Source organism: Bison bison, unplaced genomic scaffold (assembly GCF_000754665.1).
Source record: "Bison bison bison isolate TAMUID 2011002044 unplaced genomic scaffold, Bison_UMD1.0 scf7180017864505, whole genome shotgun sequence".
Classification (NCBI taxonomy): Eukaryota; Metazoa; Chordata; class Mammalia; order Artiodactyla; family Bovidae; genus Bison; species Bison bison.
In genome coordinates, this window is record NW_011495062.1 from 409,127 (window position 1) to 425,838 (window position 16,712).

The window sequence follows — 16,712 nt, forward strand, 5'->3', positions numbered from 1 at the left end:
AGAGAGGGGGTGTGTGTGTGTGTGTGTGTGTGTGTGTGTGTGTGTGTGTATATGTACGTGTATATGTATGTATGTGTATGTGTGTATATATATATATATACACACATACACATATATCTACAGCTAATCCACTGTGTTGTATAGCAGAAACTAACACAACATTGTGTAACAATTATACTCCAATTTTAAAAAGAGTACTTTGTACTCTTCTGACGATGTTTCCCTAGGTTTGAAATTTTATCAAAATACAGTGATTAAAATCAGGCAAACAAAAGAAAACAGAAGGTGCCTACCTCTGTACCCTCTGCTTTCCCAGACCCCCTAAATCACACCTCCAGTTATCCTCTACTGAGCCTGCGCTGTGCCCTGAAGTCACCATGCTCTTTGTAGTTTATACAAGACCTGCTTCAACTATCTGGAATGTGTGGACCCCTTTCACCTGAGTAATTCCTACTCCTCCTTTCAAAGCCCTGGAAGGTATCCTGTGTTCTGCGGATCCTTTTCTGGTGGTCTCCAGCTCACCTCACTTGCCTTGAATGCCTCTCCCATAGAATGCACTGTGCATTCCTCTGCCATAATTCTGGCCACACTACCCCCACTGTCTGTTTCCTCCACTGAAAAGCAAGGGTTTCTTGTTATTGTCCTTCAGATCCCCATTCTCTCACATCAAAAAAGGAAGCTGTCAAAAATTGGTGCATTGATGGTTGAATAAATGCCTTCCATTTAGTATCAGCATCCAACATCGTACATATTTTAGTAGATACTTTAAAAATGAGAAAAGAAGATTGCTGAATTAACTTATTTCCATGATTTTTCTTTCAGTATATATTATCAGAGCATCCATTATATGCACTTCACTGTATAGATGATAATAGAAATTGTTATCTTAAAAACTGTTATCTTCTGACACAAATAGTTATTTTTCCTCTTCCTGTTTCTAAGGAGACTAAGCCCTAACAACTGAGCAGCATTTGTTCAGCGAGCTCACATCATCTTTCTGCAAACATCCTCATATTGAACCATATATTAATGATGGATATGGCTGGCCGGTGGCTGACTAGAATCATTCTGGAAAAGAAAACAAGGATACAGAGAGCTTGGGAGGAAGATTTGGGAGGAGGACTGGGCTGATGGCTGCCCATGGGGAAGGACGGGAGGGAAACTGAGAGATCTGGAGACCCAGAAGCGGAAAAGAAGGTAATGGAGAAGAAGATACCTTATGGTTTATGGCATTTAATTAACATTTGCTGAAAAAAGGCACAGAAGTGTGATGTGTATTTGGAAAGTGAAATTTTATGTACTATCACATCCTTTCATGTTTGCACAGACCCTTCGGGAAGATAACTAGCTTCATTAATGTCTAGTAGAGCAGATTGAGAGTAGAAGATGGACAGACTTGCTGAGCAAGGGGGAGGCTGGTGAGGACAGGAAAGAAGATTCCCACGGGAGCCTGCTCCTTGCTCCATTTGGAGTGCATGACATAAATACTCTGCAGACAGCGCAGAGAGGGCTGTGACGGCTTTTTGTTGTTAATAGCTAGTATCCATTCTGCTTGGTCAGGGTCTGGGTTGTTTACCAGTTGCTAAATAATTTTTGTGTCTCTAGTAATAACATGACAGAACACATATGATAGCACAATATGATAAGTCAAGAAGAAATGTGCACAGATTAATTTAGAACATGAGATATATCAACAGAAAAAGCTACCTAGGAAGAACAGTCATAAAAATATTTCCAATTAGAACTCCAGTCAATAAGTGCTTCTGGTGTTCAAATGTAAGTGTTTGTGATGTTCAAATGTCACAAAAAATTGGTACCAGGATGTTGAAGTGGAAGCATTCTATATGCCTGATTTTTGTGTGTGTGTCTTGTTTTTGTTTTTTTTTTTAATAAAAAAGTTTCTATAAATATATGCTCCAGGTTATTGTTACATATTCATTATGTTAAGACATGCTTATTAAAAAGATATCCTGGACACTGAGGCTTTACCCTAAAGGAAACTGTAATACAGAAAATACATATATATAAACAAATAATTTAACAAAAATATTGTTAGAACTAATACAATTGCAAATGCTTTTGAGTCTTAAATTATTTAAATAGGTTACAAAATAAACAACAGGAGAAAAGAGAGAGGCGAAACCTCACTGATCTTCTGTATAAAGATAGTGTATAATGTAAGAACACTAAAATTCAGCAATATGGCAAGAGTTCTATCTCGTGGCACTGATTTGGGGGTCAGATACCCAGGAAGAAGCTTTGACTTTGTCATTATCTCAGCGTGTGATCTTGAGTAAGTCACCACATGAATAGCAATTCCTTTTTCGTGTATTGAGGGGTTGGTTAGGATCAGGAGGCTCAAATACTCTGCCAAAAGGGCCTATGGGGTTGAAAAGGGTCTAGGGGGCTGGATTCTGTGTCCTCTACTCACCCTGCCAATGAAAGGAGTCCCACTTTTCTCTATTTTATATGTTTGAATTTTGTTTCTCTTTTGTTTGAAAAGTTCCATCACTAAAAACAGAACTAGTTTTCCTAAAATCATCTTCCAGCTCATAAGAGACCCTACCATGTTTTTAGGGGGAAGAAGTCAGAGGTGAAGAGTAGTGAATGTGTTCATGAAAGATGCATTTTGTTTTTAAGATAATAATTGTGCAAGCAGCCGAAGAAATCTTTTTAGGTTAAAGTCTGTGCTACACTATGTATATTATATATTTCTTTCTCCAATTGTTCAAAATTGATTTTCAGTACCAGGATGAAAAATCCATTGCTTTTTTCCAAAATACTAATTGCTGAAAAGGATTTTATGCAAGCAGAATTCAATTAACAAACTTAATACATTCATCAACTACTAATTTAATTAGAAAATTCAGCAAATTGCCATCAATGTACCCAAAGCTGGTAGAATGACTCAGATAATTTGAGGAAGTCAGGATCGCAACACAGACATGTTTTGTATCTTTCAGTTCAGTTCACTCAGTCATGTCCGACTCTCTGCAACCCCATGGACTGCAGTACACCAGGCCTCCCTGTCCATCGACAACTCTCGGAGTTTACTCAAGTTCATGTCCATTGAGTTGGTGATGCCATCCAACCATCTCATCCTCTGTCATCCCCTTCCCTTCCCGCCTTCAATCTTTCCCAGTATCAAGGTCTTTTCCAATGAGTCAGTTCTTCACATCAGGTGGCCAAAGTATTGGAGTTTCAGCTTCAGCATCAGTCCTTCCAATTAATATTCAGGACTGATTTCCTTTAGGATGGACTGGTTGGATCTCCTTGCAGTCCAAGGGACTCTCAAGAGTCTTCTCCAATGCCATAGTTCAGAAGAATCAATTCTTTAGTGCTCAGCTTTCTTTATAGTCCAACTCTCACCTCCAGACATGACTACTGGAAAAACCATAGCTTGGATTAGATGGACCTTTGTAGGCAAAGTAATGTCTCTGCTTTTTAATAAGCTGTATAGATTGGTCATAGCTTCTCTTCCAAGGAGCAAGTGTCTTTTAATTTCATGACTGCAGTCATCATCTGCAGTGATTTTGGAGCCCCCAAAAATAAAGTCTGTCACTGTTTCCACTACTTCTCCACCTATTTATCATGAAGTGATGGGACCAGATAACATGGTTTTAGTTTTCTGAAAGTTGAGTTTTAAGCCAACTTTTTCACTCTCCTCTTTCACTTTCATCAAGAGGCAAGTTGGGAACTGGTGATAAACAGGGAGGCCTGGCGTGCTGTGGTTCATGGGGTCGCAAAGAGTCAGACACGACTGAGCGACTGAACTGAACACAAACTTTACAAACCTAGTTAGAAGAAGAAAAAAATTAGCATATTGTCACAACTCCAAAATTAGCAGCATCCACTATAATCAAACTGTTTTTTTTCCCCTTCCCGTACTCCCATTATCCTTCCCTCTGACTCTTTTTCCGGGGATGCTCTTCTCCTGAAACCCTAAATGTGGGCAATATCTTTAACCAGAGCATGCCAGCAGTGAAGAAATCACCCCTGCTGGTTTCCCCCACTCCGCAGAGTCCATTTAATTATGGCTGTCAGAGGGATCTAGAAGAGGAATTGCGGTGGAGAGCCCTGAGACTTAGTGATTGGCTTCTTTGAGCTCTGCCACTTCTTCCTACTACCCAGGCTGAAAGTGGTGATGTATTTGTTAGATACTAAGGCAGGCAAATTATGCAGAGAGCTGATTTAGTAAAACAGGAGTAGAGGCTTTTTAGTCATACAAGCCTGGATTCCAAACTGACTCCTGCCACCATCTAGTCCAAGGATGTTGGCCAATTCTGGTTCTTCTTGTACACAGGGGCATTGGTAATTACTTATCACTGCACTGGTGCCAAATTAAATGAGATAACAAAAGTAGGCTTATCAGAACATTGTTTGGCCCAAAGCAATTATGTAATCAATTTTTTCCAAATTCTATCAACATGCAACTCCAAATAAAGAGACAAGTTTCTCTCGGTAACCAAGAGTGTCAAAGACATTAGACATATGAGGAGAATCACAGTGGTTCTCAAATATTATGGATATAATAAAGGTAAATGCTTAACATTTCTCTTACACTCTATAAATCCCCTATTTTCTCAATTCTATGGTAATAGTTTTTGTAATTTTTTAAAACTATTTCTGAAATTAGGATGAGTCTTAAAATTGATGCATACATTTAATGTGATACCTATAGCTATTTGCAACCCACTCCAGTACTCTTGCCTAGAAAATCCCATGGACGGAGGAGCCTGGTAGGCTGCATTCCATGGGGTCCCTAGGAGTCGGACACGACTGAGTGACTTCACTTTCACTTTCATGCATTGGAGAAGGAAATGGCAACCCACTCCAGTATTCTTGCCTGGAGAATCCCAGGGACAGAGGAGCCTGGTGGGCTGCCGTCTCTGGGGTGGCACAGAGTTGGACACGACTGAAGCAACTTAGCAGTAGCAGCAGCTATAGCTATTTTCTCTTAAAATATTGTATTGAAATACGTGTCTTATAATCAATAGTGTTTTAATTATATAATTAAGTAAAATAGCATTATGAAAAATGAATCATCCCCTTTAATAAATAACCAGAGCTATCCTCTCAGATGTCTGAAAGACCTAGTTGATTATCAAGTGTCACCAAACTTTGTCTTTGAATTTTTTATATGTCCTTGAGTCTCCCACATTGATTCTTTATTGCCATCCCCTTCTTCAAACTACTGTTTCTGATTACTTGCTATGTTCCAAGTACACTGCAAAATGCCTTATAAATATTTTATTTTACTGCACACAGCCCTAAGGTGAAATGAAAGATGAAGGTATTGAGGCTTTGAAGAGAAAACTGAGGTGCAGACAAGTAAGCATGGCTCTAGTTCACAGTAGCTGAGATATGGGTCAAGTTCAGGTGTGACTCCCAAGCTGGGGTTCTTAACCATGACTGGAATTCCTTGATTATAAGAAAATGATTTCAGCACTCGAAGTAATAATCCAAGTTCCCATAAGAATAACCTCAGACTTAGGGCCTAGGGGAAAGCAGAGGAGAGGGCTATCCAAGTAGCACTGCGGAAACAAAATTATCAAAATCGAACTACATATGGTGTGTCTTCGTGTGTAATTTTACATCAGTTCACACTATATATTTTGAAGATGTACTTTAAGTACAATGCAAAATAATGTGCAAGGGAAAACAAGACTGAGTATACTTAATGCCTATTCCCTATATTTTTTCATTTTAAAAATAATAATTCAGTAAAATCAATAGGAGTATGTCAAGGCTGTATATTGTCACCTTGCTTTTTTAACTTATATGCAGAGTACACCATGTGAAATGCTGAACTGGATGAAGCACAAGCTGGAATCATGATTGCATGGAGAAATATCAATAACCTCAGATATGCAGATGACATCATCCTTAAGACAGAAAGCAAACAGGAACTAAAGAGCGTCTTGATGAAACTGAAAGAGGAGAGTGAAAACGCTGGCTTAAAACTCAACATTCAAAAAACTAAGATCATGGCATCTGGTCCCATCACTTCATGGGAAATAGAAGGGGACACAATGACAGACTTTATTTTGTTGGGCTCCAAAATCACTGCAGATGGTGACTGCAGTCATGAAATTAAAAGACACTTGCCCCTTGGAAGAAAAGCTATGACCAACCTAGACAGCATATTAAAAAGCAGAGACATTACTTTGCCTACAAAGGGCCATCTAGACAAAGCTATGGTTTTTCTAGTAGTCGTGTGTGGATGTGAGAGTTGGACTGTAAAGAAAGCTGAGCACCAAAGAATTGATGCTTTTGAACTGTGTTGTTGGAGAAGACTCTTGAGTATCCCTTGGACAGTAAGGAGATCAAATCAGTCTGTCCTAAAGGAAATCAGTCCTGAATATTCATTGGAAGGACTGATGCTGAAGCTGAAACTCCAATACTATGGCCACCTGATGTGAAGAACTGACTCACTGGAAAAGACTCTGATGGTGGGAAAAATTGAAGGCAGGAGGAGAAAGGGACGACAGAGGATGAGATGGTTGGAAGGTATCACCGACTCATTAGACATGAGTTTGAGTAAGCTCCAGTAGTTGCTTACGGACAGGGAAGCCTGGTATGCTATAGTTCATGGGGCCCTAAAGAGTCGGACGTGACTGAGTGACTGAACTGCACTGAACTGATAGTCTATAGTGGAAACTATTTTGTTGGAACCACAATTCAAAATATGACAGTTTCATCTTTTAAAAACTATGGATATATGTTTATCCATATTTATATCCATGGATATAAATGCAAACTATGAAAATTTGCTAGGGTAAAAAACAGTAAATAATATAATTGTTATGACACAGGAAAAAAACTCTCTAAACATAGACTCAAGAAGCAATAATTGACTAATATTCCTATGGTATATTAAACTAACTCTAAGTCACTTATCTCCTGCAGCCATAAAATAATCTCAACCATACATACTTTAGAGCAAACGAGTCTCCATTTGCCCAAGATGGTCCTGGCTCATGCTGATGTCTCCAAGCAATTGTCAACATCCTCAGAATTGTCCCAATTTGGACAGTAAATTATATGGTCACACTAATAATACTCAAGAACCTTGATTTTTTACTCTAAACTTGCCTATTATAAACCATAAAATCTTTTTACTCTTCATATTCTTCTATAAGGCAGTTTACTTGTATGAAATAGTAGAAATTGCTTCATAGTTAACTTAAAAAGAAGTAGCACCATGGAGTTTCAGAAGTTAAAAGGTAAGTATAAGGTGACGGTTACCTCTTTCTATCAGAGTTCCTCTCTCTGAGAGTGCCTGCTTGTTTGGCCCACAAAAATGTATTACAACCATCACTTTCCTCTGCACCAGGTTTCTTGGAAGGAGAATGGGATGGGCCATAATTCATGAGAGATGATGCTTAGAAACTGTTTAGCTATCAACAAAATGTCCCTCATCAGAAGCATGAGAGACATGCTTCTGTCCAATTTAAATATCTGAAATTTATACAACAAAGTAATTTCTTTGGACAAAGTCAGTTTTCTCCTCTAAGTCCAGCTATGGCGTGGTCAGAGTCTTCAACAGTTTTTAATAGGCACTCAACATTCCTTTCTCCTTTGTTTATTCTTTTTAGAACTCTGCATACATTCAGGTTGCTAGATTTTTCAAATATGATTCAAGGAAAGATGACCTTACCATCTAATCCACATACAGATTTTGATTGGTCCAAGCTAGCAGCCTGTGGTCTTTTCTGGATGACTTACAGGGTTCAGAGATGACCTCATTTAGTACAAATGGAGCATCACTGACTATGCTTGGTTGACTGGCTTCAATGTCAGTCGGTTTATGTAGCTGTCTCTCTCTTTTCTACAGAAAGTGAACAAACCACCACATGGTTACAAATATCAGAAGACATCACATTGCTCCCATAAAGGTATTAGCATTATAATAAAATGAATACTGAGGAATACAGAATGGAGACATGGAAAAAACTGGGTCCACAGTAACATTATTAAGACTTATCCACTTCTGAACTTTCAGTTATAGACATAATAAACACACTCTAGTTTAAAGAGATTTGAAGCAAAGATTTTGTTACTTGCATTCAAAAGCACGCACATGAACACAATGTTTGAGGAGGCATACATGACTGATTGGAGCTAACATGGAAGATGAAACCGTCTTAGCAAGTGGCAGCAATATCAGCCCAATTGGTCAAGCCCAAAATCTAGAAATTACCTTTGGCTTTTAAAAAAGAATTTCTCACTTCAAATCTATTAGAAACGTGTGTCTCTTTGCCTCCAACATATCCTGCATTCTATCTACTTTTCTTAAAATCCATTTCATCACAAGTATCCTGCAGTTTGTTCCTGGGACATTACCACATGCACGTAGATGGTCTCCCACCACCAACAATAACCCAATCCAGTTGTTCTCATCCATATCACTAAAATAATTTCAAAACCTTTTCATGGCTTCCCATCACACTTGAGATAAAAGTTGTATTTTTTAAAATAAATCAGGACACACAGATTCTTTTCATGACCTGCAACCCACCGCTGCAACCTCTTTTCTTTTCCCAACATTTGTTCTATCTCAGCGTCCGGCCTCATCACTGGTTTGCTTAAATTCATTCCTTCCCTAGGGCCTTTACACTCTCTTCTCCCCCTGGAATGCTTTTTCCATGGCTTTACATGGCTAGCTCTTTATCATCCTCCAAGTTTTTGTTTATATATTATCTCTTTCAAGAAACAATTCTTGATCCCTTCATGTTTCAGCCCATGATTCTACCCTGTTGTATTAAACACTGATCACAGCATCCCATGTATTTCTTTTACTGCATGTGTCCAAATCTAATTATTTTCTTATTTATATGATTTTATTTGCTTATTTTGGTCTGTCCATTTCTTAAAGAGATCAGCTCCATTAAGAGAGGAATCTTAGTAGTTATGTCTACCTAAGACACTGACTTATTATAGAAGACAACTGGCTATGGCAGGTTTAGAACCTGGCTGTAAATTCTCTGATACTCTTTCCACTGAGAGGTAAGATCTATGTTCCTGGCTCTTAAATCTGGGAAAGCTTTAATAAATAAGATACAGTGGAAGAGATGCTTTGTGACTTTCGAGAGTAAGTCATGAAAGGACATGCAGCTTCTGCCTTGTTTGCTGGGAATGTTCATACACACAGATCCTTGTGCTGCCACATAAGAAGTCCATTACTTATGAACTACCATGCTGGAGGGGCCACTCATGGGTGTGTTGGTAAATTATCTAAGCCGATCCCTTTCTTTAGCTATCCCAACCCAAGATTCAGGTATGTGAGTAAAGAGTCTATCTTGCAAGTATATCCTTCAGCGTCAGGTGATTCAGTTCTCATTTAAGTCATCCCAGGAAAAGCCCTGGAAATTATAAAATCACAGAGCAAAGCAGAGCTGTTCTGGTGGTGCATGTTCTGATTCCTGATGTGTGTAATCAATAAACATAAGAAAATGACTGTTTTATGCCATTAACATCTCAGAATGTCTTTTAACATTAGGATGTTTTCCAAGATAATAATAGGCATCTAGAGAAAAGCCCACCAAATTTTGAAAAATATTTGTTGAATGAGGTTGACCAGCTACCTTGTAGGAACACTCCTCCAGGGACCCGGGTTCTAGTCCAAGTTCCATTACTAATATATTATCTAACCTTAGGAAATCTCACCTATAGGTCTCAAGTTCCTTCTATGTACATTGAGGTGATCTGACTAGTTTAACTCTTAGGTACTTGCCACTGAATTCTTAGTCTATAAGTGAAAACTAAGGGTTTCAACAATAATGAAAAAGATAAACAGCCAGAATTAGGGGCTCTGAATTCTCTGGGCATTAAAATGAGCTTAAAAGGGTGTGCTCCTTAGAGTTCTCAGCATGAAAGGGAGGAGGAAGCGATTTGATAATTTTACAAGTGATTGACTTTCTTGAATCTCTATATTCCCAAGGATACTATGTCTGTGTATTTAAAGTCAAAGCACATCAGGATGAAGGGCTCAATGGACAGATGGGTTAACTAGATGGGAGATAGGAAGAAGCTGCAAACAAATGGCTTCTGAAGGCTCCCATTTTCTAACTAAACCATTTTCCTGTTTCTTTCTACAGAACTGACTTCAGAACTCAGAGGATGGGACTATGGCAGCAGCAAAAATGTGGTAGAAAGATTACTGGGTCTGGGGGCTATCCCCGAAGCTGGGAAGCCTTGAGCAGTCACCACTCTGACCTTCTGCTGTTGAGGAGGAGGATGGTGACTCCTCTCTGCTCTTCATTAGGAAATGAGGTGTGTTTTCCCAGGGCACACAGAACTGAAAATGGAAATAGCATAGGATCATGGGTCTCCCGATTTGTAATCCAAGTGTCATAGTGTTTCCCCAAGCACCCAGCTGCACATCTCATACATCACTCAGCAGAGGTATCAGGTTCTGAAAGAGGGGAAGCACAGACAGCCAGGTATGAGGGGTGTGAGCACATCTACCTTTGGAATGTCTGTGAGACTGTTCACTGAGAATAGATCTTTGAGTATGATTAGATGAGAATTCTAGAGACTAAAAAAAGAATTCCTGGGAAAGATCATTCTCATGATGAGTAGTAGGTAGAGTGGTAGTCTTAACTTGTAGACTTATTAATTGCTATGGTTTGGACCCATCTGAACATGGAAGAATCACATTCTGGGAAAAAGAACTAAGAATATGGTAAGGGGGGCTATATTTAAAATTTTATTAAGCAAACAGCTCAGCTTACCTCTCTGCCATGTATTGTTTAGAGTTCCCTGACATTCATTTGGCTAATGTTATATGTATTCTCCATATCTTTGTAATCCAAGCACAACAATAGCCAATCAGTTCAGTTCAGTTCAGTCACTCAGTCGTGTCCGACTCTGCGACCCCATGAATTGCAGCACGCCAGGCCTCCCTGTCCATCACCAACTCCCAGAGTTCACTCAGACTCACATCCATCGAGTCAGTGATGCCATCCAGCCATCTCATCCTCTGTCATCCCCTTCTCCTCCTGCCCCCAATCCCTCCCAGCATCAGAGTCTTTTCCAATGAGTCCTGGAATGTGAAGTCAAGTGGGCCTTAAAAAGCATCACTCTGAACAAAACTAGTGGAGGTAATGGAATTCCAGTTGAGCTATTTCAAATCCTGGAAGATGATGCTGTGAAAGTGCTGCACTCAATATGCCAGCAAATTTGGAAAACTCAGCAGTGGCCACAGGACTGGAAAAGGTCAGTTTTCATTCCAATCCCAAAGAAAGGCAATGCCAAAGAATGCTCAAACCATAGCCAATAGATTAGAGCTATTTTAAGAGACCAGAAATATTTTCTGTCACTGCACACAGACTCCTCAGGGAGAGGAAGTGATTTTGAATATGGCCTAATGTTCAGGAATCAAATACTTTCCAAGTATATACTCCTGTAAAAACATAAGGTCAAATATGTGTACAATAAGAGGTATCCAAGTTGGTGATATTTTAATAAAGTCACACCAGGGCTTCCCTTGTGCCTCAGATGGTAAAGAATCTGCCTGCAATGCAGGAGACCCGAATTTTATCCTTAGGTTGGGAAGATCCCCTAGAGGAGGGAATGGCAACCCACTCTAGTATTCCTGCCTGTAGAATCCCATGGGCAGAGGAGCCCAGTGGGCTACAGTCCATGGGGTTTCAAAGAGTCCAACATGACTGGGCAACTAACACTTTCTATTTCACACAATCTGACACAAAACCCAGGCTACTATTTCTGTGGTTCAATGTCCCTTGCACTACAGTGCAATGCTTTTAGGAATTCTATCTAATAATGATCCAATGGTCTATAGTGAAAACAGGGTAGAATAGCTATAAGAAATAAAACAAGTGGCAATAATGTTATATGATATGATTCTGTTTAATGTCACTTGCTTGAGTTTAAGTGTATTTTATAGAGGGACCTATTATAGTACAGAACACACAAAAATATTTTCCTCTTAGGCCTGCTGATTTATATCATTTCTTTAAACATAAAAATGGAAAAAAATAAAAAGAATTATTTATAATTTAAAGTACTATAAACATAAGTGATTATTACCATTAGTGGTTTCAGTGTATCTTTAAAATTCTGATTTCCTTTCAAGGCAAATAAATTAGAAGATGGATGTTTATTGGAAACAACTGAACAAGTTTTCCACATTATCACTTTAGCTAAAATAAATTTAACTCTAATCATCCCCTCCTGTTCAGACAGAACAGATTAGAAATCAGAATGCTAGTAAAAGATACCATCATGTATAGAAAAAACAAAAAACAAAACAAAACACTGCATATGAAATGTAGTTTATTGCTTTTGTGAGGAGTAGCCCAGCCACAATGAGGCAGGGAGGAAAAGAGGACCAAACAAATGTATGATGGTAAACACACAGCCCATCATCCCCTTTTCCCACATTGATACAGACATTACAAATTAATCACAGAGCTCTTTTCTGTTAAGAATTGGTGTTGGAATCCTTCTGCAAAAACAATCCAGACTACTACAGTGGCCAACTGGACTTGACATATGAGATAACACCAATCTGCAGAAAGCTAGATTCTAGTCTCAGACTGGAAATTAAGATACCAATGTTCTAGATCTAGCTTAGCCACTGATATACTCTGTACTATGGACTAATTTCTTCCCTTTTCTGGGTATCAGCTGCCCCCCTGAGGTCACAACTGTTGATATTTATTGCCTATGCTAGAATCACTGAACTTTTGTTTTCCCCCTGCCCTGGAAGGGATCTTATATATTAGTTGGCTTGCTAAGCCACTGATGGAAAGGATGTGAGTGGCAGGGAGTGTTTCCCTGTTACTTTTGTAAAGTAATTTTAAATTCACCGTCAAATAAAAGTGCAACAATGTCATCTCAAATAATTACCACTTGCTTTCTTTCCTATTGTAGCTTGTTTAACTCTAGCCATTGCAGCATTGTTAAGAGAATTCCTTGGGGGCACCTCAGAATGATGCAATGGATCCTGAGCAAATCTTGAAGCCTGGGTTGTGTAACTTTGTTAAAATAGCTTCTCCTCCAGGATACTACCTATTACAGACATGTCTATCCCTGTGTTCTGTGCTCTCAGATCTTAAAAAGAACACTAGAGTATACTGTGGAATCAATGACAACCAGATTATTTTTCACTTGTAAATCTAAAGTATGATTCATGGAAGCTGGAAGCCAATCCATGGAAGTCTTTTTGGTGAGAGGTTACACAGAGATGGGATTTGGGCAGCGATGTTGCTTCATGTTCAAGATGAGGTTGTTGTTCAGTTGCTCAGTCATGTCGGAGTCTTTGCGGCCCCCTGGACTGCAGCATGCTGGGCTTCCCTGTCAATACCAACTCCCGGAGCTCAGACTTGTGTCCATTGAGCCGGTGATGTCATCCAACCATTTTGTTCCCTGTCATCGCCTTCTCCTGTCCTCAATCTTTCCCAGCATCCATTTCTAATGAGTCGGTTCTTTGCATCAGGTGGCCAGAGTATTGAGGCTTCAACATCAGTCCTTCTAATAAATACTGAGTTGATTTCCTTTAGGACTGACTGGTTTGACCTCCTTGCAGTCCAAGAGACTCTCAAGAGTCTTCTCTAACACCACAGTTCAAAAGTATCAATTCTTTAGTGCTCAGCCTTCTTTATGGTCCAACTCTCACATCCACATATGACTACTAGAAAAACCATAGGTTTGACTAAATGGACCTTTGTTGGTAAAGTAATGTCTCTGTTTTTTAATACACTGTCTAGGATTGTCATAGCTTTTCTTCCAAGGAGCAGGTGTCTTTTAATTTCATGGCTGCAGTCACCATCTACAGTGATTTTGGAGCCCAAGAAAATAAAGTCTGTCACTGTTTCCATTGTTCCCCCATCTACTTGCCATGAAGTGATGGGACAGGATGCCATGATCTTCATTTTTTGAATGTTGAGTTTTAAGCCAGTTTTTTCACTCCTCTTTTTTACCTTCAACAAGAGGCTCTTTAGTTCCTCTTCCCTTCTGCCCTAAGGCTGGTGTCATCTGCATATCTGAGGTTATGATATTCTCCCAACAATCAAGGCAAAGATAAATGTCCAGGTAGGCACAAAACAGAGGTCACTTAAAACATTGAACTATTTGCCTAGGTTCTAACTGTATAGCTTTCATTTCTAGCTTAACTGAGGCTCTGAGGGGTTTCATTACCCATTCCTGGATATTCTCAATTCTCTGCAACCATATCACACAGTGTCCTTTATTTTAGCCTGCTCCTGGCTGCCTCATCACATTCTGTTTAATGAGGAAAGCAGGATGTAGTAGCTTGAACTAAGAGATCTCTGAAATCATGTTCATGAATTTATACTTGTTTATTTTCATTAGCATGAATCCTATTTTGACCCTGAAGCTAACTTGATGTCACACAAGTTTCTTTTGGGAATTTTCTTTGCCATAGCCTCATCCTTCTTGGCCATTCCTCTTTTTATTTTAGCATATAAATAAATGTTGTGTGACCCCTCATCTCAATGTCCATTTTGGGGCTCCCTTTGGTTACAGTTTTCCCAGCATCATCAGCTTCCTTTATGCCTTCCTCTTTTCCATCTCTGCTGCTCTATCCTAGAACACTTTCTCTGCAAAATTTATCAATGCAAACTTAGCCTTCCATGTACTCACAATGTCTCTTGAAGACAGACACATTTCTAAGAATCTCTCTTAATTTATCTATCTCAAGCAGTTTTCCAAAATTATTAAAGACAGTGGCTGTGGGTTGGAATCCCTTCCTCCATCAATTACTGGATATGCAGCTGTGGAGACATTACTTAATCTTTCTGAAACTCAGTTCCTTCATATGAAAAAGAAAGGTCTATCAGATCCTACATAAACTTCCTTTGCACAGATCCTCAGATACAATAGTCAACAAATGTCATCATTCATGCCATCATTATCATCACCATCCTTGGCTCAGCATGCCTTTGCCCTGCTTCTAGTGCTTCTTCCAGGTTACAACACAGCTCCATCTCTACCTCTGTGGAGCATTCCTTGACCTTTCCTACTTTGCTGTTTAGTCGCTAAGTCATGTCTGACTATTTTGCAACCTCATGGATTGTAACCAGCCAGGCTCCTCTGTCCATGGGATTTCCCAGGCAAGAATATTGGATTGGGTGGCCATTTCCTTTTCCAGGGATCTAGGGATCAAACCTGATTCCTAGATCTAGGGATCAAACCCACATCTCCTGCATTGGCAGGTGGGTTCTTTACCACTGAGCCACCTGGAAAGCCCCTTTCCTCCCTTCACCTTTATTAAAGTTATTGTAACATTCAACACATGCAAAGTGATACTTTATACATACATTTCTTTTTTTTTTTAATTTTATTTTTAAACTTTACATACTTGTATTAGTTTTGCCAAATATCAACATACATTTCTTGCATGTATCTTTCTGTCCACAAAAGTATTTGTAGGGAAAAATATACAAATAAAAATATGCATGCAAAATATCTTATATTTCATATATGTTTTTTCTCCACAAATGTGAGATCCTTAAAAGCAAGAAAGTTGTGCCTGAAATCTCTTTCATCCTCAAAACAATTCAAAGTACTTCTGACTTTGTCTTCGACACATATCTCAAATCCTGCTCTCTTGGCTCTTGACCTTCACTGAGATGAATAATTATGATGGTAATCAATGGTTATACAAGTGTTTCCAAATAGGTGCTCATATCCATTTACATAGAGGAGGTTAGAAGGACAGAAAGAAGTTAAGTGCCCTAGAATCAACAGATCCTTAGCTCACCGTTTACCAGTTTCAAAGTCTCCCATAGGAAAGCTTGTTCTGAGGTAACCATTTCCTAGCTGGATAACTCTATTAAATATATAACCCCCACTTCTCATTCAGCTAAAGTCCATTTTTCAACAACTTATATAATTGTTATTTCAGAATCTTAAACTCTTCAGGCTAAGTCTCATCCTTTATCCTTGTGATATCCCTCCAGACACTTGAAATCAATGATTTTATCTCCATTTATTCTTCCTTTGAACCTGAGCAATGCTGCCAGGTCTATCAGATTGCAGAAGAAATAATTAGAATGGCTGGGGAAGTGTAAGAGGGAAATATTTCAGGCAGGGACAAAAAGAGTCAGTCTCTTCAGCAGGGAGATGGAGAGAACTAAGTGCTACTTGATATGACAGCGGAATCTAAATGATATGCCACAGGGCATCTAATCGGGTGTTCCTTGCTACCTGGTCCTGTTGCCTAGCCAGAAGGGGACAGCAAATGAAATTAGCAGGGCCTAAATTTAGAGACAATCAAAGGAAATCCTTCTTCACACAATGTGCAATTATCCACTACTGCAGGATATTATTGAGGCAAATTGAAGCAAAAAGAATTTGGAAAAGGATTAGGTGCTTATATGAATAAGAACAGCTTGCGCAGTTACTAGCAAGAATAACAATTACATGGCCAATTAATCCCCTGGTGTCAGGGTATGCAGTGAGCTCCAGCTGGGGTCAGAGAATGAACTGCCTATAGAATAGTACAGTAGTATTCAATTTTCTAGGTGCATTATTGAATTTTCCTTTGGCTAACTCCTCTGAAGAATCTAAGGGAAAACACTTCAGTTTATAAAGAGTGAATTGCTTCAGGTTTGGGTTTTACAATCTGGGTCAGAAATAGAAATGGCCTCTGTGAAATTTCCCTGTAAAGATGTGGCACCAAAATCCTGAAATGACTTTAAAAAAAAAAAAAAAAGGAAGCA